At 54.0% G+C, this 20,022-nt stretch overlaps 1 protein-coding gene across 1 annotated transcript in view; it reads left to right on the top strand.

Moving 5' to 3' along the window:
• Positions 1-20,022, top strand: part of LOC143692475 (uncharacterized) — a 249,165-nt gene that overhangs the window by 58,436 nt on the left and 170,707 nt on the right. The gene's annotated exons all lie outside the window — the stretch shown is intronic.

Raw genomic sequence — 20,022 nt, 5'->3', positions numbered from 1 at the left:
GTTATACTGTTTTTTATAAAATGCTGTAATACTCCACTGAGCATTTCTACATCTACTTTTTTTTTGAAACACCAAGACTTTAAGGAGGCTTGATCCCTGTGAATTTGAATAAAATCCACTGTCTGCCCTGCCTTGTGTGTCCAAGGCATTTCCTCAGCCCTTCTCCGGCTCTGCAGGGGCAGTGCCTGTGAGCTGAGGCTGAGGGAAGGGGCTCCCAGCACAGCAGCACGGCCAGGGACAATGGCCCTGCCTCTTTGCACATCTGCTCCCCCCAGCTCCACACTCCCCTCCCCAGCCCTGCTGTGGGTGCAAGGCCAGAGTGCTCTGGCAGCTTGGTCCCTGTCCTGCTGCGTGTCCCTGCTGTGACCTCAGGCAGGGACAGGCCATGGGCACTGCTGGGACACAGCTGGGCTCCAGCACAGCAGCTCCATCAGCAAAGGGCATCTCCTGAGGGCAGGGCAGGGAGGCTTTGCTCCCCTCCAGAGTCACTCTCAGGACTCTCAAGGGGCTCCTTGTGTTCCTTGCTCTCCCAGGGCTCAGTGGGATGAGATCAGGGTCTCACTGGGGCCTTCAGGGGACTCAGGTCTGGGTCAGGTTTTGCTTGTTGGTGGCCAGTGCCCATCAGATGCTGAATGGTCTGTGCTGAACCTTCCTGGGGCTCTGCAGCTTGTGCCAGGGATGATGGCAGGGGAATGTTTGTCTGGAGGGCCTTGGGAGCTGCAGAAGAGCACAGGGGACCTGCAGGGACAGAGTGTGCCAGGGACCAGCAGGGAGTGGAGCTCACTGGGCACAGGCCTGGCCAGGGTGGGGTCACCCTGAGATCAAGGCCTGAATGTCTGCTGTGAGCCAGGAGAGCTCTGCAGCCCAGGGACACAGCAGGCACAGGGAAAGGAGTCTGGGCACTGACTCCTCTGCCCCTCAGGGATCTCCCCCGGGAGGATCCAGGGCAGCCCCGAGCCCCTCTGGCAGCCCTGGAACAAGGCAGGCACCTCTGAGCCCCTCCATGGCCCCGCAGAGCCCGTGTGGGAGGGGGTCAGGGCAGGAGCACCCTCAGCTGCCTCTGTGTCCCAGGCTGAGCAGCAGAGCCCAGCAGAGGCAGCCCAGGGCCCCGGGCAGCACAGCCCCCGTGCTCTGCAGAGCAGCAGCCCCAGCTCGGGGCTCTGGGCAGCAGGGCAGGGCTGCAGCAATGGCTGCTCGGGCCAGCACAGACGTGTTCCCCTGGGAAAGGCTCTGGGGGCAGCTGGCATGGGCCAGGAGCAGGGCAGGAGCCCGTGGGGGTGCAGAGGAGCCCTGGCAAGAGGCTGCCCTGTCCCTGGGCCAGCAGGAGCTGCCTGAGGAGCCCCGGGGCCAACTCTGCTGCTGGGCTGGGCAGCGGGGCTGGCCCTGGGGCTGCAGGAGCTGCCCGAGCTGAGCATCTGCTGAGCATCCCAGACACAGAGTGGCTGTCCCTGACCTCCAGGGCCTCCAGTTCCTGCTGCAGGGCCTGACCTGACTCTGCTGCTCTGCTGGGCTGGGGCAGGGGCACGGAGGGGAAAACAATGGAGCCTTGTCCCCATGAGTCCCCACAGAGTCAGAATGGTATCTGTGGTTCCATGAGGCCCCAGAGTGTCACAATGGCCCCTTGGTTCCATTGGGCCCCATAGGGTCCCCACGGTACCCTGGTTACAGGAGGCCCTTCAGTGTCACAATGTCCCCTTGGTTCTATGGAGCCCACAGGGTCAGTTTTGCCAGTGGGCAGGGTCAGCACCAAACACACAGACACCAACTGAAGGAATTGTGTAATTTATCTAATGTATGTCTGCAAAAAATTACAATAGGAGAGGCTCAGCAAAGCACATAATCGTTAGAAAATAATTACAAAAGCAGAAGCTCAGCAATGCACCCAACCATCCCCACCAAAGATTGCCTGCAGTGATTGAGAAAGATCCAGCCCCAGTTACCCTCAGCCTTTACCATCCCCCAGACCCACACAGCAGCTGGGGAAGCTGTCACAGCCAAGGGCTGCAGAGCCACTCCTGGGCACTGGCAATTCCTGCAGGTGCCTCCAGCCACAGCTGAGGCTCCAACCCCGCTGGGAGAGGGCCCAGCTCTGACAGTGCTGAATGGACAAACTGACAGCACTGCTAGTGTGGCAACATCTGGTTTCATCCTCCTCTTGGCTCCCTCCCAAAGCCTGGCCAGGGCCCCAGGAGGAACCAAGGGAGGTGACTTTGACCATTCAGCCCCAAACAAGGCCAGATGAGGCCTTTTCTGGTTTCCAAATACAAAAAAAAGTAAATCCATATTTCACCAATGAACATTTATAGAGATTATATTGCTAATAATGATTCATTGATGAGTGGATACAAATATAACCTTTGGTTGAAAGGTTCATCTGGAGCTCAGCTTTGCCTCAGGGCCTGTTGTTCAGGCCTCAGTCAGGGCCTGCTGAGGCCTCAGTGCTTCACTCAGTGCTTTGACCTACAGATGAACTGCAACCTTCTTAACAATTTCAATAACACAGTTTAAATTTAGGTATTAGGCACAAAGGCATCACCTCTTGTTCTTCAATTAAGTGCTGCTCAAGTTCGTTACTCAGAGCTATAATTTTAATTCCTTTTAAAACATGCTTAATTAGTTGCTATTCTCTGTTCTTTTCAAATTCCCCTTTTTTCCTTGAGACTGTGTCTCTTTTCAGACAAGTCCCAGTACTCCATTTCCAGCACAAGGTGTCACAACAACTCTAACATGGAATCATAACACACCAAGCGCTCACACTGCAATGATTGCAGTGACTGCCACAAATGCATTTCACAGCAGCCTCCAATTTGGGAGCCAATCCCACCATGAGGAATTTTCTTCTTTCTGCCTCTCTTATACTGATCTTTCTATTGAGGTGATTCCTGATTGCTGGACCTCAAACCCAGCACTGATAGACATTCCTGCAACATTCCTGTCCTGGAATAGCCCAGGATCCTCCCTGGCCAGCAAGCAGATAATCCAAGGCCGTGCAGTTCTGCAGAGCCCCATTTGTGTTTGTTGGAGCTCGCAGGATGTGCTGTTGGATATTTTAACAGCATCACTTCTTACTTCTTCTAATAATTGATTTAGTTCATTAAGGTAAATTGGGTGCAGCCATGCACAGCCAGGGGTTTCCATTTCCCCAGTGGGCCATTGTTAAGGGCATGGAGCACATCTGGGAGATGGGTTCTCCATGGGGACAGGTTCCCATCTCCTCATTTTTTCAACTGCTCTTTTAACAACCCCTTCACCCTTTCAACCAATCCTGCAGCTTGTGGTTTGTCTGGGATATGAAAAACCCAGCAGTCTTAATCACTGCATTTCTCACAGTAATAGAAAAAGCACTCTGCATCACAGTATCAGCAAATCCTATAGAAATAGCCAATTTCATCCCTTCCTCCTTGATGCCTTGTATAGAGTTCACAAAGTTTACCACTGACATTTGGGTCTTGGCCAGTCCTTTTATGTAGAGTATTTAGTGTCACAGTGAGCAGCTAAAGCTGACATATTAGTACTGTCGGCCTTATTTAATAGTATCAATTTTTAATTACATAGATACAAATATAAATTATTGTGTTGTATTATATATAACTATTACGATTAATTTATTATTCTTATTATTAATACTATCATTATAATTATATCACTAGCACAAATGAACCTGAGCTCAAGAATGAAACCTTCTGTCACTCCGTGTGGGAGTGACAACAACAATTTTTCCTTCTGTTGGTGCTGTTTCCAAAGTGTCATTAACAAAGTTCACCCCCATCTTCCCAAGCCCACAAGTTCTTTTCCTTTTCCATGTGCAATTTTTGGATGCATTTGAAGCCATCCAGGGGTGCAGCCTCTTTTACCCGACTGCCCCACTGCTCCCACGGGGCTCCCACCTCAGCCCACTCCAGAGCCAGGGAACTCCAGGGAAGGGCTTCCCATCTGGGAATTTCTGATGGCACTGATTACTCACATTTACACCGAACAAGTGAAATTTTGTTGGGATCTGGCCAGACTGTGCCAGTTTTGTTTTACCAGTGGGCAGGGTCAGCACCAAAGACACAGACTCCAACTGAAGGAATCAGTGTCATTTCTTGCAGCTCAAAGCAGCAAAGAATCACAACAGGAGCAGCTCAGCAATGCACCCAACCATCCCCACCAAAGATTGCCTGCAGTGATTGAGAAAGATCCAGCCCCAGTTACCCTCAGCCTTTCCCATCCCCCAGACCCACACAGCAGCTGGGGAAGCTGTCACAGCCAAGGGCTGCAGAGCCACTCCTGGGCACTGGCAATTCCTGCAGGTGCCTCCAGCCCCAGCTGAGGCTCCAACCCTGCTGGGAGAGGGCCCAGCTCTGACAGTGCTGAATGAACAAACTGACAGCACTGCTAGTATGGCAACATCTGGTTTCATCCTCCTCTTGGCTCCCTCCCAAAGCCTGGCCAGGGCCCAAGGAAGAACAAGGGAGGTGACTTTGACCCTTCAGCCCCAAACAAGGCCAGATGTCAGATTTCATGGCCTTGCCTGGCTTCTAAATACACAAAGGTCAATACATGTTTCACTAATGAGTGGCTACATCTATCACAATGCTAATGACCATGCATATTTCATCAGGGAGCAGATACAAAGATAACCTTTGGTTGGAAGGTTCCTCCAGAGGCCACCTTTGGCTCAGGGCCTGCTGTTCAGGCCTCACTCAGGGCTGGTGTCCAGGCCTTGGCACTTCAGGGACGTGGTTTAGTGCTGGGCTTGGCACTGCTGGCTGAGCGGCTGCACTGGGTGAGCTCAGAGGGCTTTTCCAAGAGAAAGGATTCTGTGATTCCATGATTCTATCCACTGCATTCAGCTGGGTCCATGTTAGCAGCATTCATTTGCTCAGAAAGTCTCCTCTTGCCCAGCTCCTGTGCCCTGAGGCTTCAGCTCCTTCAGCTCCTGGTGCTGAGCTGCTCATGCTGAACGAGACGACTCGGAGAGAAGAGCACAGTCCATGCAATTCCTTCTGGGACACGGAGAGAGGAGGCTGTGCAAACAGGAGCATTGTTTGCTGTGGCCTCCTCTCTGCCCTTCACGCCTTTCAGCGCTTGGAACCAGCCAAGAGCTTTCTCCAAGAGTGCAATGGAGCAGCTGTTCCTGCTCCTGGCTCTGGCTCTCTCCAGTCTCTGCCCTTGCCTGCTTCTGTCCCTCGTGCTGTGCCCTCTGTTCCCCCAGGGCTGGCTGGCTGCTGCCCAGGACTGTGGCACTGGCACAGATCCAGTGCTCCAGAGCCTCCTTTCTGTGCCCTTGCAGCTGCCTGGCCACAGCAGCCTTTTCCATCTGCAAGCTCCCCATGGACAGGGAGTGCCCAGCTCCGTTCCTTGCACAGCCTCCAGGAGCCCAGGGCTGCCATCTCAAGTCCCTGCTGGCACTGGGGGCTCCCAGGCGCCTCAGGCTGCTCTGACACCGCTGCACACGGGAGGGAACAGGGGCAGGGGCTGTGCTGAAAGTCAGCTCCATCTGCTGCTGCTGCTGCTGCTGCTGCTGCTGCTGCTGCTGCTGTGGGGTCATTTGTGCAGCCCTGGCCCAGAGTCAGGGATCACATCCTGCCAGTCTCTTCCAGCCCTGGCTGGTCAGAGGTTGGGCCCTGGAGCCTCAGGTGGGCAAAGGCAGCTGCTCCTGGTCCCTCTGTGTGCCCGTGTTCAGCAGTGCTGCTCCATCAGTCTGTGCCCAGCAACGGGGAAAAGCCTCAGCCCTGCAGGGCCAGGAGCTGCCGGGCTCTGCCTGAGCAGCTCAGCCAGCAGGAAGGGAGCTGCTCCACACAGGAACCAGGAGCAAAGGACATGTTTTCTATTTAAAAGAAAAAAAAGGAAAAAGGGAAAAAAAATAGGTAAATTGTAAAAGATAAGAATAAAATCCAAGTGTTAGTGAAAAAACATAACATAATGTTAGTGAAAAAAACAAAACATAAATGCAAAGTTACATTCTTTGCATTAAGAGGTAAGTGATCTTTTGAAAAAGAGAACTCAGTTATTTACATTGTAAATGTGCTGATGCCATGGATCCATCTTACTGACCTCAGCAGCCTTTTAAAAGATTTTGGGCTTTGTTTCCAACATTGGTATTTGAAATAATGGCCGAAGCAAGAGGAAATTGCTTTGTGCCCTTCCAGCTCCAAGCAGGACTGGGAATAGAAAATCTGTCAAACCCCAAATCCTTTAGAAGATGCCCTTCCTTCTCAGCCCCGAAATGAGCTGCACATTCCCTTTGAAACTGTCAGGGGTTTCTTAAAGACACAAAGTCCCACTTAGGGCTTTTTGCTCTGGTTTGGCAGTGCAGAAGGGCAATTCTCCATCCACCAGCTCCAGACTGCACTGCCTCAGGAGCACGGCCCACTCACCAGCTTTGGCCCACTCGTGGCACTGCTAGAGGAGGAAGAAAGTGCAACTGCACAATTCCAGCCAATCAAGAAGGAAGAATGGGACAGACAAAACAGCCTGTGCAGATCCAGGCGTTTAGCTGGGACTGTGGAGTGTTTGGGTCCTTGCCAATTGGATGTGTGTCCCCAGCTGCAATCTCTGGGCCTGCAGCAGAGTCTCACTCACCTGCCAAAGCAGAAAGCTCAGGCGCTGTGCTCGCAACGGGCTCGTCTGATGCAGAGCTGTCAGAGCAATGTGAGGGCAGAGCCAGCCCAGCTGGGCCCAGGGCTGAGCCCAGCAGAGCCCTGGCAGAGCCCAGAGCAGCCTCAGCAGCCGCAGAGCCCGGCTGCAAGGAGAGAAAGCAGAAACCGCCCATCAGCTGAGGGCTCCTGTGCCCTTGTGCCAAGGCCTGCAGTGCCCAGGCCATGCTGGCTGTGCCCAGAACTGTGCCCAGAGCTGCCCATCCCTGCTGCCTTTGGCAGCAGAGCAGGAGGGCAGGACATGTGCCCAGCCTGCAGCCAGCCACGGCACATCCAGCCCTCAGCAGCTGCCCAGAGCAGGATGCTCCTGTGCTCGCTGCCATCTCCCAAAAGCTCTGATCCCACCCTGCCAAGCACACAGGGACCCACCTCACGCCAGCCACGGCTGCAAGAAAAGCTGCTCCCAAACCATGGCCTCAGCCTTCTCCAAGGGCATGGCCCATCCACACCACAGCTGCTCCCAAGCACTTCCCCATCCACACTGGACCACCTAGAACACTTCCTCTGGAAAAACAAACAACACATTCTTGAAAAGAGATTAGATGCAAAAAGGGAAAACAAGAAAAACGGGAAAAACTCTTATCTTTGTCAGGGCCTTGAGGAAGGCCCAACTCCTACATGGTAGGGAAAAACCCAGCCATGGCTGAGGGAAGCCCACACTTTCTATCTTTCACCCTGCACTGCCCCCCAAAATCACCGTGATCCCAAAGCAAATGAGGGCAGTGCAGTAGCCCAGCCCTTCCTTGCCTGCAGAGCAAAGCAGCCCCTGCACAGGTTCTGGAGTCCCACCTCTGCTCCCACCATGGGGCTTTGTTTGTGTTGGGCTGGCTGCCCCAGCCCCAGCCCCAGCCCCAGCCCGGGGCACGGTGGCTGCTGGGGGCTGTTGGCAGGGCCAGGAGCCCACTCCCATTTCGTACCCAGCCCAGCCCATCCCCCCAGCCCTGCCAAAAAGCAGCTGGGCAGCGACTGAAGGTTGAGTTGCATCTGCCCCAGCAAAGGGGGAACCTTTGCTTCCCAGCCAGACTGGGCCATGCCCAAATCTGGCAGCATTTCCCTGGGTGTGGACTCATCTGCAAATTCCCTGTGGAGTTTGGCTTTGAAGAAGGTGCCAGAATCAAAGTCCATTACCTTCAGCCTCCAGTGGCCAGGCTGAGGAAGAGCTTGTCATCCTTGCTGTCATCCTGGCTGTCCCCAGCAGCAGCAGCAGCAGCAGCAGCAGCAGCAGCAGCAGCAGCAGCAGCATCCCCACCTGGTACAGCTTCTCCAGGGGCTCCTGCTCCTTCCCTGGGGGGAGACCAGGCTCTCAGGGCTCTGCCCAGGGCCCCAGCTGTCAGGGAACCAGCACAAGCAAAACCAGCTTGGATGGCGGCCACCAGTGCTGGGCAGAGCAGCTCAGCTCCAGCACAAGGGCTGCGTGTGCCCATCCCATGGCCCCAGTGCAGTGACACAGGCAGCACAAAAAGGTCTGGGTTCCTTTGCTTCTGATTGCCACGGCATGTGTGGAGCTGCAACTTACCAGGGCCCTGGATCAAAGTGTGCCTGTGGCTCTCTCCCTTCTTCTATGGCAGAGGAATATTCTGCACCCAAGGATCACAGAACACGTCTTCTAATGTGGGTCTTTCCAAGGAGTTCACGGATAAACACCACCTGATCAGATCTTTGCACTCTGGCAAGAGAAAGCAGAAACTGCCGGTCAGCCAGAGAAGGCTCCTGTCTGCTTTGCCCCACTATTCCCATGCCCAGGCCATTCTGGATGCGCTCAGGGCTGGGCCTAAACTTTCCCATCAATTCCCTGTTTTGGAGGAGAGCAGGACCTGTGCCACCTCCTCAGCAGCTGCCAGAGCAGGATGCTCACGAGCCCGCTGCTGGCTCCCAGCACTGGGATTCCCCCCATGCCCAGAGAAGAGGATCCACCTTGAGAGAGCCCTTGTGGCAGCGGGAGCTGGCCCCAGCTGAGGTTCCGGCCCCTCCTGAACGGGTGCTCCCCGCAGACCATCTGGTGCAGCAGGATGCCCAGGGACCAGATCGTTGCTGCCTCGCCATGGTACCAGCCAAAGTCGTTCCATTCCGGGGGGCTGTAGGACAGTGTTCCTATGGAATACAGATGGAGTTCAGCAGGGGGATGCTGCTGCTCCCAGAGCCTGGCCGCAGCATCCCTGGGCCTGCCGGGGCTGCATCAGTGGCACACAGGGTGACCACTGCCCTCTCGCCAGCACCTGGGACTTGTGCACAAACTTAGGCTTGGAAAAGAAGCCACTGGTGTCAGAAGAGGGCAGAGGAAGCCCTGGCTAAGCCTGACCCTGACCTGTAAAGGAAAAACCCTCTCCATGCTGGGGAAAACATGCCCTTATCCTCCCTGCCTGCATTGCCCCAAAAATATTAGGAAGCCAAGGCAAACAGGGAGAGTGGATCAGTCCAAGCCCTTCCTCTCGCCTGCACACCAAACTGGCTGGGGCACAGGTTCCGCCCCCATCTCTGCTACCCCTACCCACGGGGGTTTTGGTCGGGCTGGCTGCCCCAGCCCAGCCCCAGTCCTGGGCAGAGTGGCTGGCAAAGGCTGCCAGCAGGGCTGGAAGATGGCTCCCCACCCAGCCCCGCTCTAAAGCAACTCAGCTGAAGACTCAGTCCCCTGACTGGCAGCAAAAGGGAGAATCCCCTCTGCCACAGCCAGCTTGGGCTGGGAGATGTTGGGCCATGAGATCCCGGGACCAGGAGTACACCCTTACGTGGGCTCACCTGCAAAGTGCGTGTAGGCTGTGTCTTGCAGGTAGGTGCCACAGCCAAAGTCGATCAGTTTGGCCTTCCCGGTGGCCAGGTCGAGCAGGATGTTCTCGGGTTTGATGTCCCTGTGCAGGACCCCGCAGCTGGTGCAGTGCCGCACGGCCTCCAGCACCTGGCGGAACAGCGCCCGCGCCTCCTCCTCGGGCAGGAACCGCCGTGCCCCAATGAAACGCTGCAGGTCCTGACACCGCTCTGGCCGCTCCAGCACCATCACGATGTGGTTTGGCAGCTCAAGCTACTCCAGCAGCTGCACCACACCAGGGAAGCCAGTGGACACCTTGGCTTGCAGCCCGATCTCCAGAGGGGCCCTGCTGCCGTCGGGCTGCGGGAGGAGCACGATGCCCTCAGTGGGGCCGATGCCGTGCCGGGGCTCGGGGAGCCCTCAGCCAGCCCGGGATGCTCTGCGCCCTGCGCTGGACCCACGCCCGCTCTCCCTCGAGGCGTCCTGGCGGCTTCCACCGTGCCGGGCCTCGGCTCATCCCCGCCCGCAGCCCCGGCTGCTGCCGCTGGCCCCGCTCACTCACCAGCTCGCCCCAGTGCCGGACGCGGTTCCGTGGCACCCTCCTGATGGCCACCTGCAAGCCAAGGACAGCAGCGGGTTCAGCTCGCCGCCCGCCCTGCCCAGCCCCATCCTCCTCCTCCTCCGCCCCCTCCTCCTGCGCCCGCCGCCGGCCCCGCCGCTCACCGGGGCGCCGTCCGAGAGCCGCGTGGCCGCGAAGACGCTGCCGAATCCTCCGCGCCCCAGCAGCGAACCCACTCGGTACCGCTCCTGCAGGGCCTCGTGCGCCTTCCCTGCCGGCGGGACGCGGCTGTCAGCGCTCGGCCCGGGGCCAGCAACGGCCCCCGAGCGCCCCTCAGCCGCCCTGGGCCGGCCATGCCCAGGCGTTCGCTCTTTGGAACGCGGCACGGGAGGCTCGGGGCCGGCGGCCGCGCTGCCGAGCGGCGGAGCTCGGGCCGGGGAAGCCGCAGCGGAGGCGGCGGGAGCGGCCGCCCCGCCTGTGTCCTCCGCGGACCCCGGGAGGAGCCGGAGCCGGGGCCGGGGCCGGGGCCGGGGCCGGGGCCGGGGCCGGGGCCGGGGCCGGGGTCGGGGCCGGGCTCGGGCCAGGCGGAGCCGAAGGGCGGCGATGCCGCCCCCGCACCAGGCACTGACGCCCGCCCAGCAGCGCCACCGCCAGTACGGCCAGAGCCGGGCGGAGGCGAGAGCGCGGCGGGACGGGCGGGGCCGGGCACGGGGCAGCCCCGCCCGGGGCCGGGGGCGGGCCGGGGGCATGGCCCGGCCCGGCAGGGGAGAGGGAGGCGGGGAGAGGAGAGGGACGCCGGGCAAGGGACCCCGAGAGAAGGGTGCCCGACAGCGGGAACGGGAGAGACAGAGAAAGAAAAAGATAAAGAGAAAGAGAGAAAGAGTGATCTAAAATATCTGCTTTTCTGCTGTTGCTGCTGCCGCTGTCGCTGCTGCTGCCGCTGTCGCTGCTGCTGCCGCCGCTGCTGCTGCCGCCGCTGCCGCCGCTGCAACTGAAGCACCGGGGCCGTTCGTCCCCGTGTCCGTTCCCCGCTCGCCCCACGAGCCCCACGTTCGAGCCCCGGGCACAGCCCCTGAGTCTGTCCAAACACGGGAACTTTGCAGCGCTGAGCCCAGATGCGGAGCCCTCACTCCTGCACACTGGCACAGCAATCCCCTCGCTTGCTGCTCTGCATTGGCCTGGCTGAGGGTCAAACACTGTCGGGCCACCTTCCCTTGCTGTAGGATTCCTACCTGAGCCCAGCACTGCACTTACATCTCCAGTGTTGCTTTCCAGTAAAACCAGGGGAAGGAAAACTCTGTGTGGTTCATGGTTTTTTTGAGTGTCTAAAAATCACTAAGACACCGATCTTAGAGGTGAAGTGCATCTGGAATTCCTGGGATGGAGAAGTAGTGCAACATGGAAAAGGGGAGCATAGAAATAAATAGAGGAAAAGATCTTGGATTGTTTCTTTCATTTTCATTTCCCTTCTGGAAAGCTGTTTCAGTTTTTCCAGGAATCTTCTCCTGTCTCTCTTCTCAAGAATGTCTCATGGAGAACAAGGTCAAGCTTCTGTCACAAGATTTGCCAGCAGGAAATTATGCCACTGGTGAAATTTTCATGATGACTGTTTGTGCTGGCTTAGGGCAAATTTGGTGGGGAAACCTCCAAAAGGGCTCTGTCTAGAAAGCAAGTTCAAGCGGCCCCTCCCCCTACTAGTTCAGGAAAAGACTTCCCTCGAAAAAAGTGAAAAAACCCCAGTTTATTTAACAAGTAAAGTATTCAGAAGCATGAAAAATGAATAATATTAAATAAAACCTCTGACAGTGCTGAAGAGATGGCAAATTCAGAAAGTCCTTTTTGTGGGGTGTAGTTGGCTCACTCGGTCTCTTCTAAGTCCCTCTGGCGCTGGAATGCAGCGTCCCAGAGCTCGGTGGGCCACAGGTGTGAGCTGCAGGTGTTTTTCTGGGTTTTCAGTCCAGAGCAGGTTTAAACAGTTCCAAGAAAAAGGAAAGTCACAGTCCCAGGAACTTCTCTGCCTAAGCTAGCTAAAACCAAATTGCTGGACCTGGGCTGTGAAGGCATCGGGAAATTTCCAAATCTGGGCACTGGCGGTCCCAGCAAACACCAGATCTGGATGGTGCTGGAGCCAGAACCTGGAAATTTCCAACTTTTGGCTTTCTGTGCCAGCAAATCACTGGACTTGGTCTGTGCCAGCACCAGGAAGTTTTCAGATCTGGGTGCTGGCACTGTGAGCAAACACCAGATCTGGGTGGTGTCGTTGCCAGCAACAGAAATCTGCTGCATTTGGGCTCCGCTGGCACCGGGAAATTTCCAAATCTGGGCACTGGCGCAGCAAACACAAGATGTGGGCGGTGCCAGACCCAGTAGCAGAAAGTTGCTGGGTTTTGGATTTCTGTGCCAATAAATTGCTGCTGCACTTGGGCTGTGTCAGAATAGGGAAATTTCCAGATGTGGGCACTGGTGGTGCCAGCAAACACCAGTGAAACCTTCTGGCCCTCATCCGGACCATTGACCAGTGGTTTCCCTGAGAACCAGCTCTGGCCACTTTACAGACAGAGACTGCTTTCATCTGGTGCTCTGGAAACAGAACTTTAATGAAGGCAAACACAACAAACAGGACGGCGTGCCACAGTAGAGAGAGCAAAGCAGAAAAAAGCCTGGGTCCAGGGTCTAGCAGGGATATTTATCCATTTATTTATGGGGAGGGGTTAAGGTGGGATCTGAGGGAAGGATCCAAGAGGAAGGAGGGATTAAGAATATTACAATTTTTGCAGTATAAAGTAACCAATGGTAGCAAAGAGAACTCAGAACTTTCTAGTAACAATCTGCATAACTGAACAAGAGGATTATGGGTGGGAGCTCCTGCTGACCCTGACTAAAGAGGGTTTTCCCAGGGCCTTAAGCCGAGGTCTCCCTCTTCTTTTAAACCAACCCCAGCACACCTGATCTGGGCAGTGCTGAGTTTTGGCCTTCTTTGCCAGACAATTGCTGCATTTGGGTTGTGGTGGCACAGGGAAATTGCCAGATCTGGGCACTGGCGGTGCCAGCTAACCGCAGATCGGGGTGGTGCCAGTGCTATCACCAGAAAATTGCCGGGTTTTGTCTTTCTGTGCCAGCAAACTGCTGGACTTGGGCTGTGCTGCCACTGGGAAACTGCTGGATCTGAGCGCTGGCAGTGCCAGCAAACACCAGATCTGGGTGGGGCCAGCACCAGGTATTTGCAAGGTTTTGGCTTTCTTTGCCAGAGAATTACTAGATTCGGGTTGTGCCGGCACCGGGAAAATCCCGCATCTGGGCACTGGTGGTGCCAGCAAACACCGGATCCTGGCATTGCCAATGACAGTAGCAGGGAATTGCCAGATTTTGGCTTTCTTTGCCAGAAAATTGCTGGACTTGGCTCTGCCAGAACAGGGAAATACCCAGATCTGAGCACTGGCAGTGACAGGAAAGACCAGGTCTGGGCACCTGTATTGGCATCAGGAAATTGCCGGATTTTGGCTTTCTGTGCCAGCAAATTGCTGGACTTGGGCTGTGCCAGCCTTGGGAAATTTCTGGATCTGGGCACTTGCGCAGCAAACACCAGATCTGGGTGGTGTGTTGTAGTGTGTTTTTATACTTTGTAATAATTTTGTAATAGTTTTGGGTTTGAATCCCTGTATTTTTTCCAAATGGTTCATCCCAGATGGTACCCCCCTCCCTTTACCTGTGTAATCCCTTTCCCTTGCTGAGATCATCCCCAAACCCCCACCCTGGCTCTCTGTCAATCACTCAGCATCCCATCCCCTCCATCCAGAAGCTTCATTCCAGGATGTCGAGTGATCAGCCAGAGGCCAGGGGTCAGCCCCCCAAGCCCTGCCCCATATGCTGTCCTAAATGTCCATCCCCCAGTACCCATCCCTTAGGATCACTTCTTGGTTAGTAAAATGTTATCTACTTTGGGTTTCCACCTCCCTTTAAATGTAACCTTGGCACATCTCCTGGGGCTGTGGGCAGGAGGCCCCTGAGGTGTAGGGGCTCCTTTGGGACTCCTAGAATAAAACCTTGGATTAACCCCTGCTAAGAGTCGGCCCTTTCTCTTCTACCGATGTCTCTGGTGTCTCTTGTGCTGCACAGGCGACCAGCCCAGGTGCCCTCAGTACCCTCGGGGCACAGAGAGTGTCTCCCCGCTGTCGGCCGTGTCGGGGCTGCCCCCGGTGTCTGCCGACTCGGGACTGGCCCAGGGTTCCTGAGAGGCTCCCAGAGGGACAGAGACAGCGCCCGTATAGGTAAACTGAATCGCCCTGGGATTTTGGAGGTAATTACAAATTGGCCCAAAGGTGCGAATTTTGGTGTCACAGATGAAGAACAAGAACCAGTGACATGGGCTGAAGAGGCTCCTCCATGTAACCAACTGCCCCCAGAGGAAACGCGCTACGCTCTTTTCACTGACGGTTCCTGTCACATCGTAGGGATGAACCGGAAGTGGAAAGCAGCCGTATGGAGCCCCACACGACAGGTCACAGAGGCCACTGAAGGAGAAGGTGGATCAAGCCAACTTGCTGAACTCAAAGCCATTCAGCTGGCCCTGGACATTGTAGAAAGAGAGAAATGGCCAAAGCTCTACCTCTACACTGATTCATGGATGGTAGCCAATGCTCTGTGGGGATGGCTGGAGAGGTGGAATGAGTCCAACTGGCAGCGTAGAGGAAAACCAATTTGGGCTGCTGAAGAGTGGAAAGACATTGCTACCAGGGTAGGGAGGCTACCTGTGAAGGTCCACCATGTAGATGCCCATGTCCCCAAGAGTTGGGCTAATGAGGAACACCAAAACAACAAACAGGTAGATCAGGTAGCAAAAACAGAGGTGTCGAAGATAGACTTAGATTGACAACAGAAGGGAGAGTTATTCCTAGCTTGATGGGCCCATGATGCCTCAGGCCATCAGGGCAGAGATGCCACCTGTAAGTGGGCACGAGACCGAGGGGTGGATTTAACCATGGACAGTATTTCTCAGGTTATCCATGACTGTGAGAGGTGTGCTGCCATCAAGCAGGCCAAGCGAGTGAAGCCCCTATGGTATGGTGGGCAGGGGTCCAAGTACAAGTATGGGGAGGCCTGGCAGATTGACTCCATCCCACTGCCCCAGACACGCCAGGGCAAGCGCCACGTGCTGACCATGGTGGAAGCCACCACTGGATGGTTGGAAACCTACCCTGTGCTTCATGCTACTGCTCAGAACACCATCCTGGGCCTGGAAAAGCAAATCCTGTGGAGACATGGCACCCCTGAGAGAATTGAGTCAGACAATGGGACTCATTTCAAGGACAGCCTTATCAACACCTGGGCTAGGGAACATGGCATTGAGTGGGTGTACCATATCCCCTACCATGCACCAGCTGCAGGCAAAGTGGAGAGGTACAATGGACTACTAAAAATCCAGCTGAAAACTTTGGGTGGGGGATCTTTCAAAAATTGGGAGCAGCATTTAGCAAAGGCCACCTGGGTAGTTAACACCTGAGGTTCCACCAACCGAGCAGGTCCTGCCCAGTCTGAGTCCCTGAATGTAACAGATGGAGATAAAGTCCCAGTGGTGCATGTCAGAGGTTTGTTAGGGAAGACTGTGTGGGTCAATTCTGCCTCAAGTACAGACAAACACATTTGTGGGGTTGTCTTTGCCCAGGGAGCAGGTTGCACATGGTGGATAATGCAAAGAGATGGAACAACACGATGTGTACCACAGGGAGATCTGATTGTGGGGTGAGAATGATATGCAATATCACTGTTTGTTGGATGTTACTGCCATTGCCTGTACATTACACCATACAGACATGAGACAGAAGGAAATGTGTAAGTGTTGAAGGTCTGGGCAAGTGGGAGATGGAGAAGGAAATGTGCAAGTGTTGAAGGTCTGAGCAAGTGAAAGATGGTGCTTTGAGTGAGTAAGTTGAAAGGGGTGAAATCCTGCAGCTCTGTAGTATAGGGCATGGATTCAGTGGTCCAGTGTGGGGATGTGATGAGGGCATGATGGGTATTGATTGTAATTTTTGGGGGAACAGATGGAAATTTTGTGTGAATAAATGCATGATGTGTTGTAGTATGTTGATGATATAGGGATAAGGGGTGGAATGTCCTAGGGTGACATTACGATGCTTGTATATCCATTCATGTGTTCTGTTTATGCTGGATATTATGTTCTATGCCTTTAAGACTGGCTCTGAAGAGTGAAAGTTTTGTTTTGGTTTTCTTATCAGCCTGGTGGGACACAGAGATGGGCAGTACATAGCGCTGCTTTTGCTTTTTGCCTTTGCTTTTTGCGTTGCTCTCTCACTCTTGCTTCTGCTTCACTTCTGCTTGCTCTTGCTTCTGCTCATTAGCTAGTTTAGCTAAACTGTCCAAATTTCTTCCTGGACTGTTTCTCCTTTCCTTTTTGAACCATCTCGAACCTGCTCCAGACAGGGACCTGGGAACACCGAGCATTTGCACCCTGTGGCCTGCAGCAGCTGCCCCAGCGCCAGAGGGACTGAGTGACCACCCCCAAGAGAGACTTTCTTAATTTGCCATCTTTTTTTCAGAGTGGTGAAAGAGCGGTGTCATCCGGTATTGTTAATTCTGTGTGCTGGGGGTGCTGTGCCTGTTAAATAAACAGGTTCTTTCCACTTCTCTCGAAGGAATCCTTCCCAAACTGGCTGTGGGGAGGGGCCATGTGGGTTTGCTTTCTGGACGGGCCCCCCTTTGGAGATTCTCTCCCAAATTTGCCCTAAACCAGGACACCCCAATATGGAATGGCAAACAGGATAGATTCAGACCAGGGAACTCATTTCATATCAAAGATATTGCAGAAAGTTGTTCAGGCCCTGGCAGTAAAATTGGAATTACACACCCAGTGGCAACCATAGATTTCTGGTCAGGTTGAGAGAATGAATCAAACTCTTAAAAGAGCTGTAGTTAAGCTAATGATTGGAACCCAAATGTCATGGATAAAATGTCTCCCTTTGGCCTTATTAAGAATTAGAACCCAACCCCAGTCAGATCTGGGGCTGTCACCCTATGAAATGATGTTTGGGTTTCCCTTCCTGACCTCGCCCCAGAAGGCTGCCACCTATGAGGAAGGGGAAGCCAATGCCAAGAAATAAGTGATGTCTATAGCACAAACCTTAGGAGGGCTAAGACATAAAGGGGCAATTCCTCAAACTACCACCCTGGATTTCAGAATCCATAATATTAATCCCAGGAATTGGGTGATGATTAAGCCATGGAGAGATCAGCCTCTAACTCCTCAGTGGGAAGGTCCCTTTCAGGCACTGCTCACCACCGAATCGGCCGTGCGAGCTGCAGAGCGGGGATGGACTCATGGCAACAGAGTCAAAGGCCCAGGAGAAGAACCCAAAGAGTGGACTGTAACATCCAGGCTGGGTGAAACAAGATTGACTCTCAAGCAGAGACTGAGAGACAACCAGAAAAACACCAAGACGCCCAAAAAGCAGAGTCAAGCTTCCACCAGCCAGCTCAAGAACTGTCTTGCTGTTTTCATGGGTGAGAATTACCAGCAGCTGTTGAGGGGAAGTACCCAAGTAAAAGGTAATGGGACAGCTTCTTCAAAAAAATAAGACAAAAGAAGGAAGGCAAGACCAGGTTGGCCCCTTTGTTTGCTACCAAGAAGGCTCCATAGCCCTGCTGTGGGTAGCAACCCCGTAGGCATGGTAAGGTAGGGACAAAAGGCCATTCCAGACCTCTGTAATTCCTCAGTTGTCTTTTAATCCAACAGGGACTGGAGGGCAGGACCGAGTTGGCCTCTGGACTCACCCCTAAGATGCACCAACTATGGGTAGCAGCCACACAGGCACGGTAGATGGGAGTCAAAGCCACACTGGACCTCTGGGATGCCCTTTTGTCCATTCCTAATGAGTGTGTCTAAGGAAAACCTGAGATTTTTTCTCCTGTTCCCACTGTTCTTGCCCACATCAACAGATGCTGGTATGACTCATTCAAGAGAGAGAAAAATGTTTTTACTCAATTGTTCAAGCAAAATTACTTATAGATAAAGAAAAGAGGGGTTTGTTATAGATGAGTAATCCTATGGTTGGCTCTCACAATTAAGGGGTGAATATTAAATATATGCTAAGAGCAATTTTGTAGATGTACAGTTATCCTTCCCCTCCCCCTTGCATTGCTATCACAGGATGGCCTCAGTAGTTGGGGCATTTGGGAGGGTTGGCTTGTTCCTATGGCAGCACCTGACCTCCAATCAAGGTGTGAGACAGTGATCTCCACCACTGGACAGAGAAGAAGGAGTCGATTGACAAGACTTTGGGAGGGGCCAGAGGTATAAAAGACAGAACATCCATTTTGTAGATGAGAACACAATGACTGAATCCTTTGCTCCTGGCGCAGTACTCTTTTCATTATTCAGTTTTCTGTTGTATTCTGTAAAGGTCTTAATAAAGCATCTAAATTTTTTAAAGTGAAAATCGTTTCTAACAGGGGACTGGGGAATATGGGTCAAGGTTGTCCACACTGGATCAGCTCCAAAGTACAACTTCACTGACCTGGCCAGATCTCCTCAGGAGAGACCCTGGATCAATATCAATAACCGAAAGCTGCAATCAGCTCTTCTCTAAAGAGAACAGTAATAAAATGCACTCTTTAAAATAGTATTAAATATTACTTAGAAGCTCTTTGAAATATTTCTCCATAATTGTAAAAGGAAACCTTCCTGCTGAACTGCAAAAGACCAGAGGGAAATCAAGGCAGAGCCATGGTTTGTCAGAACTTGCTGCATCCTAATGAGCCCTGTGGTGCATTTGGAGCTGAGCCCTGGAACCTCAGGGCCTGAGAGGAGATTGCACAAACCTTTCCAGGAGTCAAAGTAAGAGGAAAAACTCAGAGTGCCTCAAAGCATGAATGGGCCCCACTGAGGTCCATCCCCAACACAGGCTCCTCATGGACTCCTTGGAGGAGAGAATTGGAGGCCAGGATGGCACAAAAAACCTCTCAGAGATTAAGTGTGGAAAGAAAAATCCAAAGTACCTTAAAAAATTTGAGTATCTCAAAGCATTACTGAGCAGCACTGAGTGTCAGTACAAAGCTCTCAAGGGACTCATTAAAGCAGATAATTGGGGCCATGATTGCACAAATCTCTCACAGAGTCTGTATCAAAAGGGAAACACCAAGTACCTGAAATAACTGAAGTACCTTGAAGCATTAATGAGCCTCACTGAGTGTTGTTACTGACAAAGCCTCTCCAGGGACTAATTACAGCAGATAATTGGAGGCCATGATTGCACAAACCTCTCAGAGAGTCCAAGGCAAAAGCCAAAGCCAAAGTCCTTTGAAAAAGCTGCAGTCCCTGCAGGGAGCATGAAGGAGCCCCCAGGGCCATTGCTGAGCAAGGCTCCCCAGGGACTCCTTGCAGCAGATCCTTGAGGCCACTGGGATGTGGGCTAGGGGGGGATGCTGAGGGCAGCACAAGGGGCTGCCAGTGCCCAGCCTGGCTGGGGCTGTGCCAGGAGGCCCCAGGGCCTCAGGACAAGGTGTCTCCTCCCAGCCCTTGCTGGTACAGACCCTGCTGAGCGCCAGGGCACCAAGACTTGGCTTCTCTTTGTCCCCACCTGTCATCACTGCCTGCAGTTCTCTGCTCTGCCTGGGGCCTGGGTTAACTTGCTCAGTTGTGTCCCTCACTGGGACCCATTAAAAGTCCAAGAAACTTTGGAGTTGGATTCTGACGTGGAGTTCTGGAGAGGTTTCTTCAGCTCCCTCTCAGGGACTGATGTCCAGGGCCTGAGCACAAAGCCCCAGAGGGGGTCATTAAAGTCCTTGTGCTGTGTCTGTGCTGCTGAGCTGGGCTGGGCTCCTGGCACAGAGGCAGCTCCTGCTCCCCAAGAAGAGCTTCAAAAGCACATTTCTCTGGATGAGCAGCTCTTCTGCCAGCCCAGCAGGGCTGGGGCACTGCCTGCAGCCAGCCCGGGCACAGCCCAGAGGCACAGCGAGCTTCAATCAGTCAGGGCTGGGAAGGGGCTGAGAAGTGCCTGGGGCACAATCACTGCCAGCCCTTGGCACAGGAACCTCTGGCTGCAGGACAATGCAGCTGCAGCTCCTGG

This window comes from Agelaius phoeniceus (assembly GCF_051311805.1).
Source record: "Agelaius phoeniceus isolate bAgePho1 chromosome W unlocalized genomic scaffold, bAgePho1.hap1 SUPER_W_unloc_1, whole genome shotgun sequence".
NCBI lineage: Eukaryota > Metazoa > Chordata > Aves > Passeriformes > Icteridae > Agelaius > Agelaius phoeniceus.
The sequence above is the reverse complement of the archived record's forward strand: the minus strand, read 5'-3'. Positions and strand labels throughout refer to the sequence as shown.